At 37.5% G+C, this 14,773-nt stretch overlaps 1 protein-coding gene across 27 annotated transcripts in view; it reads right to left on the bottom strand.

Annotated features, from left to right (window-relative positions):
* The window catches only part of DLG2 (discs large MAGUK scaffold protein 2), a 2,060,086-nt gene that overhangs the window by 185,189 nt on the left and 1,860,124 nt on the right, over positions 1-14,773 (bottom strand). The gene's annotated exons all lie outside the window — the stretch shown is intronic.

Here is a 14,773-nt window from a genome sequence, read left to right on the forward strand (position 1 = left end):
TTGTTCCTCCTGCTGGTGCACCACTGTGGCCTGGAAATCTCCTCATAAGTTGGAAGAGTACATTGTTCCCAAGAAAAGCTGTGTATTAAATATGTATTAGACCTGGAAGGACACCCTATTAAGAAGGTATATTTTATTTGCATTATCAGTGCAGATACAGTGTGTGTGTGTGTGTGTGTGTGTGTGTGGCCAAGTAGAAACTTGCAAAGTACTAATTGAGTAACTAGATGAATGAAAGTTCATGGGTTTCCTTGGCCAGAAGTTCCTTGGAAGATTGCGTGCTCTGACTCAGGGGTCACTTGGGTCATGAACCACTTGTAGGTTGTTAATTCCATTAGCCTTAGAGCCAGGATCCCATCCATTGTTCAGCACAGTAACAATGTCTATTAGGCTGTTGATTTTCCTTGGGAAACCTCACGTGTCAACAGCATGGTAATTCTGAGGCAGATAGAGAGAAGAATTCATCCCTACTTTACAAGAGCAATACAGAAAACTATTAGTTTATGTCTGTTGTAATATAGTAGCAAAAGCACTGCATTTGAAACCAAATAGATCTGGGTTTTCATCCTGATTTCTGCCGCTTACTAGAACTTAAACCTTGGGCAAGTTGTTTCTGTGACCTCAGTATTCTCATCTATGTATCTCTAGACTTCTCTGGAGCTACTGGAAGGATGGGCTATAGCAGCATCTGGTATAAATTCAGTGAGTGAAAATAGTAGTGCCATCTTTAATAGTGAGGGAGGGTTTGCTGAAATACAGGCTGTCATCCTGCAGGCTGGTCCATGTTATTCCATGAACTCTTCAGTCCCAAACTGGTAGTGGTGGTGTAGAGGGACACTTAAAAACATGTTTTTCACATTCATAATTATACTACCTAGAGAGGTTATATAATTGCAAAGAATGGAGTGTCTGCATTTAATAACTTTTGTAGGCTTCATGGTGTCTGGTGCTTTTGAGGTGGGGGAGTGGGAATGGCTGGCACAGAGTGGGTGAAGCATAATCATCACACCATACTTTCCCTTCAGATGAGATTCAAGATTAGACTCACTAGAAGATTGTGGGGGTGGACAGGTAGAGTTGGGTGCCTTTTGCATGCTAAGAGGTAGTAGTTAAAGCTGTAGAAATGAATGAGGTCATGGATAGTTTTGGATTAATTGAGGGAAAACCACTCAACTTCAGAAAACTCACAGTATTAGCCTCTGCTTCGCACCCAACAGATTTTTAATGAATATTTGTTGAATTAATAAATAAATACCAGATTGGAAAGTATATCAATCTTGCTTACAATGCCTGTGTCCCCCACTTCTCTTATGATCCAGACTAAATTTTCTTTTAATAGATAACTGAAGTAAGTGTGCTTTCTGAATATTCTGAGTCTTTCAGTTTGAAAAAGTCCTCTTCTGAAAGCCCATCAATCAGAGTTAATATTTCTTGCTTTATTGAGATATGGCAGGCACGATGAATGCCTACTTTTATAGCTTAAGTTGCAACTAGACTTTCAGGGCAGAAAACATGTTTTCTTGCATGGCCCAAAATTCCTCCATCCAGCAGGGTAATTGGCTACAACAAGCTTTTAATAAATAGAAACTTAGTGCTTAGTTTTATTGGTCTATGTTAAATTTTTTTAAAGTTCATTTATTTATTTTGAGAGAAAGGGAGAACAAGCCGAGAAAGGGCAAAGAGAGGCAGAGAGAGAATCCCAAGCAGGTCCCGCATTGCCATCACAGAGCCTGATGGGGGGCTGGAACTCACAAACCTCAAGGTCATGACCAGAGTTAAAACCAACAGTCAGATGCTTAACCAACTTAACCACCCAGGCGACCCAGTTTTAAAATGTTGTCAGAGAAGAAAAAAATAAATAAGTAGAATTTTGGAACCTTAAAAGTGTTGAAAAATAAAATGTGTGCATATAAATGACTGGTGCTTAGGTTGGAAAAGACAAAACTGTAAGCAACCAGAGGGAGGGCACTGAGTGCTGATAAAACTAGAACTGTAGTGTGAGGGAGAATCTTGTATGGAAGAAGCTGGTAGAGTTGGTTCTAGGAGGGAAGAGATGGGCTCTTCTTCATTCCTCAGCAATTCCTGGGTTACCTAACTACATCAAGTACTGTGTTAGGCAATGTGGATACAATAATAAGCAAAGGAATGAAAAAGACAAGAAGGTGACATACGCAAGGGTGCATGGTGTTGGGAGACAAGACAAGAACTATCACATTCCACTGGGATTTTTCTCAGAGTCCTGCCCAGCTTGACCCACGATCTCCTGCACGCTTTTTATAAACATTTATGTCAATTTTCCGCTTCATGCTTTCATTAGCACTGTTTTTTAGATTAACCTATCCATTGCTAGACAGATCTCATTATCAAAGAGTGCAATCTCTTTCCTTTAATTTCTCCTCTATGAGATCTACTTCTGCCCCTTGCAATTATATAAAGTAAGTTTATAATCTCTCATCTCTTTAAGAGGCTCTCTTGTATTTGAATAGTGTGGTCATGGTATTTGCTGTTCTTATTCATAAACCTAAGCATCCATGACTTCTTCAACTAATCTTTATCTGATAAAGTTTCCAGAGTTTTGTTCCCCAAGTGGTTACCTCTAGAACAATTTAATTATAACTCTATAATAAAGTGATCCTTGTGCTGAGCACAAGACTCCATCATGGTCTGAGAAGAACAGATACTCAAGAGAGGATCGTGACTTTCCCAAAGTCACATTGTTGGCAAGTGGAAGGGACACAATTTAAAGCCAGGGCTTCAGCCTACTATGCCAGTTCCCATCCAACCTATAAATATAAATGAAGAATGAAGACCCTTTCATTTCCTCTCCAATCAGATTTTAAACAACACAATAATCTCACTGTAGCCTTGTCTACCTATGGTCAATAATCTTCTTCCAAATTCAGACATACATTCGAACTGGCCTGGGCAACCTGGAATGTGTGGTCACCCTTGTATATATCAAAGGCATATCTCCCTTTTGATAATTAAAACTGCATGTATTTATAGGCATATATCAAAAGAATGAAATATAGAAAAACATGAATAAAGGAAATTTCAAGAAAGAATTTCTTAAAGTAAACTTTTGTCTTTTGTCTACATTATAGATCAGATTACCTTTTCTCAGTGGATTCAGAGTTTTCAAGTGCATTTTTCATTCATTTGCCCTTTGAAATAGAATTATTGTCATTTAAAGGTGATATGCAAACTCTGTTCTACCTACACTTATTAGAACTAAAGCTGTCTAAGGATATGCCATTCAGATTGATGTACCCTGCTGGAGGATGGTACACATGGGACCGGCATGATGTTAATACATTCTCTAATTCATTTGTAAACAGAATTCTGTTTTCAGTTTTGTGAATCCTGAGGTTTGGGTTGAATTTTAGTTTCCTAGTCCTCAGCACATAATCTTAAAAGGGGCACTTTCATATGTTTTTCACAAATATTTATTACCAGAAAAATAGAGTGGACAGCATAGTGATTGGTCCAGAAATGCAACTAGCTTATGCAAAAATTTTAGGGTCTATGCTGGAGAAATCACTGATCCTTTCTTCAAGAGTAGCTAATTTCCTTCTAGTTGGTCCAGGGTCCAGTACTAGGCATATGCAGAAATAAAGACAGGTAAGGATGGTCCCTGTTCCCCATTCACTTTACAATCTCCTGGGGAGATGACATGAAAAAAACAAAAACAAAAGCAAAAAGATGGAGCTCAAGCTGAAATCCATGGAAGAAGAGATTTAAATGGATAGCACTGGTCATATCTGGCATTACAGATGTGGTGGTCATTGAAGCAGGGTAGGATTTTTGAAGGCAGGGTGAAAAGTCCTCTGACTCACATAGCAGCATCCAATTGCTAAGGTGTAAAAATTCAGGGATAGAAAATCTATTTTCAACCCTTTTTTTTCTATCCTTGCCTATCACTTTTCTCTGCGCTGACAACCTATTTTATGAGCTTAGAACAACAACAACAACAAAAAAACTGTACGGAGTCCCAGGACACACCTTGCTGCTTCATATCTCTGTGCCTTTGTATAGGCTACTCCATCCACCTGGGATATTCTTGGTCTTTTAATTCTTTAATATACTGTGGAGACATCCCTTTCAGAGAAGCTTTCCCTAGCCCCTCTAAGTAGAGGTAATCGTTCCTTTCCCTGGGTCACCTCTGTATTTCGTTAACACTAATATAATTGTACTCATACCCTGATATCATAATTTAAATGACAATAAATTAGCAGTAAAATTGTACATTTATTTGTCTTTCTGCTAGATGAGAGTTTCTAAAGCTCAGGGATATGTTTCACTCAGCACTAGATCTCTAGTCCCTGGCAGAACTTAGAAGACAATAAGTGTTTGCGGAGTTTAATTGAAACTTCAGACAGCAACAATCCTTCATTTCCTGGACAAAGAATTTCCTGGCCCATCAAAGTGCTCTATTAGAATATTTTCCCAATCCTGAGCTTGCCTTAATTAATCTGCTTATTCACTGAATGCTTAACATGAGCCAGGCAGAGTGTTAGGTCCTGGGAGTGGTAGACAAAACAGACATGGCCCTGCCTCTCATATACTTCCTCCTCTTGTTCAAACCCAGTCAAATTATTCATTCCTGTTACTTTGCTGTAAAGTAATATTCTTGCCTCCAGGGTAACTTATCAATTCAGAAGGCCACGCATAAAAGCAAATTGGTGTAGAGTAAGCTTCAGCTGAGAAATCTGTAAAGAAGCATTCCATACCTCTGTGCCCTTTGGAAACAGTACTCTTTCCTTAGGCATATATGTATATGTATCTCTATGTACATGTACATTCCTATGACAAATGTATGCATATATCATAAATATTCAATATGCAATTAAGGCCCATAGAAGAATACAACCCATTTATAAATAGAATAATCCCCTGGCCCTTCAAACTTAGACCCACTTAATTAAAACCAGAGCATGGTTTGTACTTTTAACATAACAGTTTATGGTTTTCAAGTTTAAATCTTTTAGTTTTGGTCCTTTGTTTCTTTCAACTCCATTGTGAAGGCCCCACAAGTACATTTATGTCCTGAAACTGAAAGACAGATAACTGTTCCAAACTTGAAATTAAAGAAACAAAAAATTAATATCAAACAACTCAAAATGCTTTAATGTATTTTCTGGTACCAGATATGGCTAAACAAAGTAAGAACTAAATAAATATTTCACAAATAAGTGAATACATGAATGAAAGAACAAATACTTGCAATTTATGGAATTCTTTATTAGGGCAAGCCAATGGAAGAGGTTATGGGTTTAAAAGAGAAAGACAGTTCAATACCAAGCCTTGACCCAACTGGTGAAAAGAACTCTACCTAGATGACAAAAACAAAAACAAAAAAACCCCAAACTTTATAGCTATTCTTTAAATTATTTCTTTTCTCACGTCTTAGGACAATGACATATCTTTGGTGGGTATAATATCCCATCTACCTAACCCAACAAGCTTAACCTGTTGAAGTCAGGTATTTAACACCCAATGAATTCCAATGGAGATTAGAGGTAAGCAGATGTCTGATTAACTTCTCCATTCCCCCAAAGCCTTGCCAGTTATGGTTATTTTTTCAGTTACTGGGTTTTTATCATTTCTGGACTTGCTTTATACATCAAAAAATGAATTGGATGTTTGTGGTGGTGGGTGATAAGGCCCCCTGAAGAAGGTAAAAGCAGAAGGAAATGTCAACATTTACTGAGCCCTTGCTTTTTTTTTTTTTTTCAGGCCCTGTGCTAGATTTTGTACATACGAAAAGAAAAATAACACACTCCACTGAAGGGTCTATATATGGATACTCAGTTCTTATTACTGGGTGTCATAATAGGTCTTGGTATACATATTCCTTATTTGTAATTTAGTTTTAGAAAGAATATGTATACCAGAGAAGGAAACAGATCCCTTTGGGTTTTCTCTCATGCACATATTCATGAAATTCCAAGTTTGTGTTGTCATAGATGAAGAAATTTTATTAAAAAAATAGAAAATCCCATCTGGTCTGTGAAACAGGTTTCTCTCGGGGATATCATGCATGTTTTTACAAATTCATCTCATTGGGTTGTTTCTGGGTGGGTAACTAAAAATCTGAGGGACAGATGGATTCCTTTCTATTGTTAACATATATAGTACATATTATTTGGGAAAAACTTGGCAATATAAGTAAATTAATATTTCCAATAATAATATACTGCTAGTGATTTACTGATTTGCTTAAAAACTTCTTAAAACAATAGAAATGGGGCTGACTTTTGTTGCTCTTGGCACTTCAGCATAGTCTGGATCAAGGGCAAGAGAGCTGAGTAAATCCTGGCAAAGCCCCCTCCAGACTTTCCATTCTGTGCTTTTTAGAGGTGCAATTTCTACTGGTACAAAATAAGCACCTGCAAAGGACTGAAAGAGTGCTCATAAAACTTGAACAAGGAAGTTGATGAAAGTCTCCTCAGAAGTTTTGTAAATTTACATGCAAAACAGGGTCAGATAACCATAATTTAATTAAAAAAAATTTTAAATAGAAAGAAAGTGTTTTTCTTTATATTTGCCTTATCTCTATAACAACTAAACAGGTTTGGAACAATGCTATCTTACACTAATTAAGAACATGGCCTCACAACATGGCATTTCATGAATATTAAATGCAAGTGTGTGAATTATCTAGTTTCAATTATGCTGTAACATTCCTGGCTTTCAGTCATGAGCAAATACTGTTTTGTATATAGAACATGCATTGAGATTTGTTTTTTCAGGAATCAGATGAAACTAGGAGAAATGAAGGGGAGCCCACTGCTTGAATCACACACCCTGATGTAGACCTTGGAGGTCTGTATCTACTCACTTATTATTCAACTTTCTATCCAACATTATTGAGCCCCTCCTATGAGCCAGTCGATGGGAGGACAAAGAAAAATCTTGATCCTTACTAATGAGCTCCTTCTGGTGATGGCAACCCACATAAACAGATAATTATAAAACATGCCTAGAGCGTTTGGGATCTAGCAAGAAGATGAAACCCACTGGTGGGGAGGGAGGGAGGGAAGAGAAAGGTCTTCTAGGAAGATAAAAAAAAAAGGAATAATGCTTCTTTATTTGTTTGTTTATCTGTATCCCTACTCATTTCCCTCTTCTGTATTATTCTGATGAAAATCATTTCATCTGTGAATATGTCAGTGTGTATCTCTATTTTAAAAATCATAATACTATTATCACATCTAAAATATCACCAACAACTTATCACCAAATATCCAGTTGGTATTCAGATCTCCGTCTCAGGAATGTTATGAATATTTTTTATAGCTAGTTTGAATTTGGATCCAATAAGGTTCATGGATTAAAATTAGTTGATGTGCCTTTTAAGTGGCTTCCTATGTCTCTTTTTTTTTTCTTTCTTATTTGTTGAAGAAGTCTAAATTTTAAAAGTAGAGTCAGGAGTAAGACAAAGGGGAGGGGAGGAAGAAAAGAAGTCCAGAAGAATAGGTTGTCAGGAGCAAAAAACCCTGTAAAGGCACTGAGGTCTTCCTCACTTTTCTTAAACATACAACCTTCGTGACCATTCTCATTTTGGAAACACTGCTCAGTATGCACTATCTCCTTACAATGCTCTTATCTTCATATGTAGTAAATTCCTGCATCATCTTCAAGGTTCAGCTTTAGAAATTATTCCTCAACTTCTCAATCCCACATTGTCTTCACCCCCCTGAAGAATATATTACCTGGTATCTATTAGTTAACCATGTTAGTTGCTGGGCACAGAAGGATAAATGAAATCAAATCCCTCTTCTCAAGAAACTCACTGTGAGATATTTTGGGAAGAAAGGAAGTGATTCCATACTCGGGTCCATAAATGTACACTTTCCTATACAATTTAGTTGCAGCAAGTGCATGCTCATTGTATGCATTCCATAAATTGGAAAGCAGAATCAGAAAAAAGTTAGATTTGCTGTAAAATAGTTAACAAATAGTCTCGCTCTTTCAGTTTTCATTTAAAGATGGAAAGTAAAACTTTGCCAATAGACTAAATATTTAGGCTGTGCTTTATTGCTTTTTCTAATGTTCCTATGCTATGCAAAGATTATAAGAAGATTAATATTGAAAGATTAGATAATCAAATTATAATGAGTTTAGTTCCTATGGCTCACATTTCTCCTTTTTATACTGCTGTTGAAACAACTGAAGAAAGCAGTATAAAAATGTATTATCTAGTCATATTTTTAAATGATGCTCTTGACTGTGGACAATCCAGGAATACTCTTTCATTCACTTAGGGGCGATTTTGATTTTAGCCTTTGCCAAGTTAAAAAAAAATACATCTTCAAATTTACCACACTAGCACCTAACGCCAAGCCTTGCATATAATGAGCAAGAATGGATAATGCATGGGCTTTCCACCACTTTCTAGTTGTGTTATCAAGCCTTATTTTCTCCTCTCTTCTCATAGTGCTACTATGAGAGGTAAATAAGATAATGTGTGCAAAGTGTTTTGCCCACAGTGGTAGCAAACAAATGGGGAATTTAGTTATGATTGGTTAAATAAATAAATAAAATGAATGTTTTGCTCTTGCCCTTCCTACCCTATCCAAATCCCTGACCAATCTTTCCAGACAATCTAAAAAACTATCTCCTTTATCACTCTTTAAAAAATCATACAGGACTGTCTTAAACATCTTAGCACTTAATTATATGCTGTTTCTGGGTCTGAATGTTATTCTCAACTGTAGCCATAAGTTCTTAAAAAATAAGATGGGTCTTCTACAGCAGTGATGTCAAAATATTTAACACTAGCTGTGTCAGACATTAACTCTTTAGTGAATCTTCAGTTAATCAATGAGGTCTTTAGCTGCTCTGTCCTGGAGATGCATGAAAGCCCCGCATAAGGGCCTGGAATGGAGAATGGTCTAAAGCAGTTGGGAGGGAGGCACTCACGGGGCCCAGATGAGAAGCTATTTACCAAAAAGAATGTAAATATTCAGTGGTTTAAGAACCAGGAATACTGAAGGCAGCCTGAATATTAGTACTGGTCTCTTCGATACCTCTTTGGCACCCCTTATTTGTCAGAAACTCAAAACACTTACTGATGAGGTAAGAAATTCAGCCAAAATATATTTTCTCTTGCCAGTTCTCTACTTGTATAATTAAAGCTCAAAATAAAACAAAAAAGAGTCTATCTGGTTCGTGCAAATGGGAAGTAAAGTTGTGTCATGGGATAATGACACTTTTTAATACTTGGGCGCCATACATGCTTTTCAATCAACATTATCTACCATCCTTCCACTACCTTTAGTTGCTCTTTCTCTGTACTGAAAAGCTGTCTCATTTGAAGAGGAAGAAACCAGTGTCCCGGGGAAGCATTTCCTACATGGTTACTGCAGCCTTCTCTGACTGAAGAATGTTTTCTGAGTATGTCTTAGGTTCCTCACTGACACAGCTGGGTTGGGACCCCTTTCCCAAGACTGGCTGCAATTTTTCTGAACAGATTCACTACACCAGATGCAAATGGCCCAAGGAAATACACTTGGATTCTGTGTATTGCCATTATTGAGTGTTGTTTGGAAAGAAGCTAGACCAATGAATATTTAGGTGCAAGCTCATTAGGTAGGCAGGTTGACAGTATTGAGATAAGCTTCATGGGTAAAAAAAAAAAAAATTATGATTACATGTGGATGCCATGAACAGTATGAGTGCGCTTCCTATAGAAAGTAATTAAGTCTTGTCACTTCCTCTTCTATGCTGCGAAGGTGGAAAACAACTGAAGCACAGCTAATGGAATTTGGATCCAGCAGGTTTAGTGGAAACTGTTACCAAGTCCATCCACCAAAATCTTATCTAGAAAACTTCTTATTCCCTCAGTGGAAAGAAATGGGTGAAAAGTGGAAAGTGGTGAGTATTGCCCGAGGCTAAAGAACTGAAGGATTAATAAATTATACAAACTGTGAATCACAAAGTCACCAAAGTCTAATTTTGCTATAGAGCAATGATATTTGGCTAATGAATATTTTATTCTAGTCTATCTCTTTCTCACTGTGTTATATATACATACAACTGGCAAACACATCTAGTCAAAAGTATCCCCATTTTATAGCTTCACAAATATCATGATAGCAATATGCAAATAAATTTGAGGCATTGGGTGAGTCATTATCCTTCCTGAACAAGTTTCAGAAGCAAAGAGGGAGAAAAAAGATGACAATGGTATGGTCTAGCGCTAAAGTATTATAATTTTGAGCCAGAGGACATAAACTTTAAGGTTCATACCAAGTTGACCAAATCTGTAGTCACACTGTAAAAAATAAGAACATTTGACTGTGGTTTAGCTTAAAACCCAACTGCTATCAGCAACAACAGGTTTTGGTGAAACTGAGACGTTAGGTTTTCTGTTAATTATACCACTGGACAGATGGCTTCTGGCTGGTAATTTCTGCACTAGTGCCAATATAAAGATCAGCAGAGTGTTGAACAATTACCTGGTTAGTTTTTGTTACTGTAGAGAGCTTTTATTCTCTACCTTGAAGCCTTTCCCTCTTTCTTATCTCTTGGCAAACCCCTACTCAACATGGAAGTCAGTTTAAGGACATGTACCATCATCTGCTTGGCCTTCTTTCCATTAATTCTAGTGAACATTTGTACATTATGTATTGTACATATCACAAGTTGAAGATGGCTTTGGATGCTGGGCCAGTGTCCATCATCACCACCATCCCCTCCTAATAGTGACAGGTGCTAGAGTTTGTTTAGGAACTCATAAGGTCATGGGGAGGCTGTCTTTATCCTGTTTAAGCTCTAGAATGGGGCTGGTGATTTGGTTTTATGTTTATGGGTAAGCCAGTCCATTCAAAGTGAATTATACTGATGATTCTCAGGATCTCTTTCTGGCTGTATATGACTAAGAAAACAAGTCACTCAGGAGCCACTGACAACTGTCCTGGGACCACGAGGGCAGTTAGTCTTAGGGTGCAGCTAATACCAAAAGAGGAAGCAGGATAAAACCAAAGGAAATGGACTTCTTGACAACCTGGTGAGCCATAGGATCAGACTTCTTGCGTTTGGCTTTACTGCTGTACTTTTAGGTTATAATCACCAATACATTCCCTTTATGAAGCAAGTCAGATTGAGTCATGGTTTCTGTTACTTGTACTATAAAGCAACCTTACCTGCTCCTGTTATGGCACAGTGAGAATCACACTGTGATAGAACAGTGGGCTCATGTGTTCATTTCTCTTGGATCATAAACTCCTTGAGTTCAAAGATTATTTTTCATTTTTGTAATCTTAGTACCTAGCAGGACATCTGGCACTGGTCTATGCTTAATAAATGATTAATAATAGACAAAAAAAAAAACACCCAAAACTAAACAAGTAAATAAAATAAGGTAATCTGGATTATTTGGGAAACATCTCTTTCCCAAGTATTTTGAATATTTTTAAATATTTGACTTGACTTCCCCATATGGTCAGATATCTTCCACAATCTATCCATAACCATTTCTTACTTTAATTCAATTCCCTAAAACTTTTTTTTCTCCTTTTTCTTCCTAATCGTATAAACAATGTATGCTCATTACAAAGTTTCAAAAGATACATAAAGTACACAAAAGAAAGTAAAAATCAATGGCGTCTGTGCCACCCACGGCATATACTGCTAGGAGTTTTCAATGTGGAGGTTAAATGATAATTCTGTTTTGTCCTGTTTTTGTTTATGTTTTATCTCCTGGACCATTCCCAGTACCACCTCTGCTAAGAAAAATAAATGTGGCACACACCTTAGTCATCAGAGAGTCATCAGTTTAACTACTGTATTTTCAGACCGAGTGAACATTTAGTGTAGTCACACTATGTGCTAAGTGTTTACTGTGCCAGATGCCTCCACATGGATGAGGGAATAGCTATTTACTGGGATATGAGTTATCTCATTTACATCCTCCCAACAGCCTTGACACAGGAATGACTATACTTGCTTCATAGCTAAGGAAAGCAAGGTGGTAAGATTTAGCACTAGGGAATACTTCCCAAGATGTACTTTTCCTTTGCATCTAGAAAACTACTTCATGAAGAGTAATGAAGACAAACCCAAAATCACTCTGTTAATTGCATCAGAGCTTTCACGGCATTAAAAATAATTTTTAAAAAACATTAAATCCTCAAGATTCTTAATAATTACAGAGATTTTGCTGCCTGGAACTCGTGGTGGTTAGCTCTTCTTAAGTAGGTCTTTGTATCTGATACAACAGAAGATGAAAAGGAGCCAGTGGGAGCATTAAGCCTGGACAGAAGAAGGGGTGTGGTAATAATGGGAGGCCACACAAAGCCATTCGTTGCCCTAGCTGCTTTTTGAAACAGCCTGTAAGGCAGGGTTCCTCATGGAACCCTTAGGCAGCCTTCCATTAGTTCATAGCACTAAGGGTTACAACCACAATTTAAAACTGAGCTAAGAGAAGGATACCTGAAATTAACAACAGTCTCCCTGAGCAACTATACTTTCAAATGGCATAAAAGATAGATAGAGAGTTTTAATCCAGCTGACCCTAAAGGTCATCTTCCTAAATCAGTCTATGCCTCTGAACTGGAGGCATAGCCTTGATGGATCATGTTGCTGTCAATTCCAAAATGGAACTTAAAAAGCTTTTAGTCTGAGATCTTCATAGCTTTGATCACTTTCTTGCTCAAGTGACTTCTTTGGCTTAATGGGAAAAAAGGTCAAAAGCAAAAACAAACCAAATTCCCAGAAAACCAACCCACTGGAATTTCAGCGTCACTATTCTGAAATAGAAATAAACATTCTTCAGCACAGATAGGATTGCCCTAACAGTTTGGGGGCCCAGAACAAGGACACAAGTGGAGGCCCTCAGACCTAGGCCAGCCCCTCTTCTTTGCCATTGTTTCTTCCTGCACCACCAAAGGGCTTTCATGTAGATGTGTGACCGTCCCAACTCGTGAGTCCAAGCTCTGATAAACAAATTATCGCCCCAGCCTCATCCCCCACTCCCAGGCAAACAGTAGCCTCTTGGTTTTTCTTCATACCCAGGAGTGGGCACACAGTACAACTCCTGCAAGTTGGCTCAGGATTGTTTGGGGAGGAAATTCTGGGACCCTATTTATTCCAAATGTCATCTAGGGAGCAAGATCCAAATGGGCCCACCTCTTGGCAAAACAGACTCCTCTAAAACTAGAGGCACAGAGGAAAGTTGCCCAGGTCAAAGGGCTATGGTGATTCAGGGTAACTTTTAAACCTTACCTTGAATTTAGTAGATTTATGACCTTTTAAATTTTTACATCTTTTTATACTAAGTTTTATATTTTGGTAAGAATTATAAAGAGAGCTTAGGAAAATGTGATCTTGATTGGCGTAGACCAAAAACGAGAGCAAAGGAAAAGGAAATCTTCAACATTATTTTTTTTAAAACCCCTTAAACTGATAGGGGTTAAATATGTGGGGAGAAGAATCAAAACAGATCCAGGGCCAAGATTCCAAAGTGGAACCATGTAGAGCGGGGAAAATCCTATCGGATAATTCCACCATGGTGGGCGCAGGTTAGATTCTAGAGTCAAACAGGTGTGAGTTCAAATTCTGCCATATGCCAATTTAAATTAGAAGTATTTAAATGAGATTTTCTCTCATCTCATTTTCTCATTTGACAATGGGAAGCCAAAAACCTACCTGGTGGGGCTGTGGTAGGATTAAATTGCAAAGTAAATGTAAGACATTCAGTACTCTGCATGGGACTTAATAAACAATATTTACTATAATAATCAGGTACTTTAATGCAGTGTCAGGGCTGGAATTATGACCTAACCCTTGTTTAGCAAAAAACTTAGAAGGCTGTCATATATTATTTGGCATCAGTTTGTTTCCACGCTCCCCATTTGAAATCGTTTGTTCTTTGAACAAGGTAAGGACTTTGGATGTCATTCTAAGAATTAGTTAAAAGTAAACTGAAAGGCAATAATAACTCCATCTTTACTAGGTTTCCAAAATAAAAACAGAAATAAATTATCTAGCTGTAAGAACTATATCTTACTAACAAGAAAAAAATTATAATCTTCCCATTTACTGTGCATAGTTCTTTTAAAACCAACATCAGACTTCGTTAACCTCTTTTACAAAATTCAACTTGTAACAATAATCACTACCTTTTATTGAGTCCCCTTTGTGCCAAACAGCGTACCATTTGCTTTACAAACAACATCTCTCTGGTGTAATCGTGGTAACTTTCCCCTCCCCCATTTGACAGATAAGGAGAGTGAGATGCTCACCATGGCCACACAAACCCCTGCCCGTTTCACTCCCACAAGGCTGGAGCCAGGCTCTGAAAAGCTCCTTTAAACCTCTTCCCCTTCACCCTTCCCAACCTCTCTCAAAGAAAATGATATATGTCACGTAAGCAAAATGTTAATGCCTCTTTGGCTTTTAATCCTTTGTTGAGAGACATGTTTTTGTGTGTATGCGCTCTCTCAGAAGGTTCTTGTCACAGTTCATGTTTGTCTTCCTGCAAATTTAATTGAAAATAACTCATGCTAAATTTTCTTTTGCTGCTATAAATAGATCATATTCTTGGTGGGTGGAGAAGATGAAAAAGCCACCACCAAATAAGAAGAAACTCAGTTTATTGAGATCAGTACATTGGTTTATTTTTTGATAAAATCATTCCAAATCAAAACCCAAATACTGCCACAAAATAAACCACGGGCCCTGGCATATGATTTACAAAAATGTGGTACAATAAAATCCAATGTACAATACATCGCAAAAGTACTTTATAACTATATTGTTCTTGGCA

This window comes from Puma concolor, chromosome D1, assembly GCF_028749965.1.
Source record: "Puma concolor isolate L17-30 chromosome D1, mPumCon1.1.hap2, whole genome shotgun sequence".
Lineage (NCBI taxonomy): Eukaryota > Metazoa > Chordata > Mammalia > Carnivora > Felidae > Puma > Puma concolor.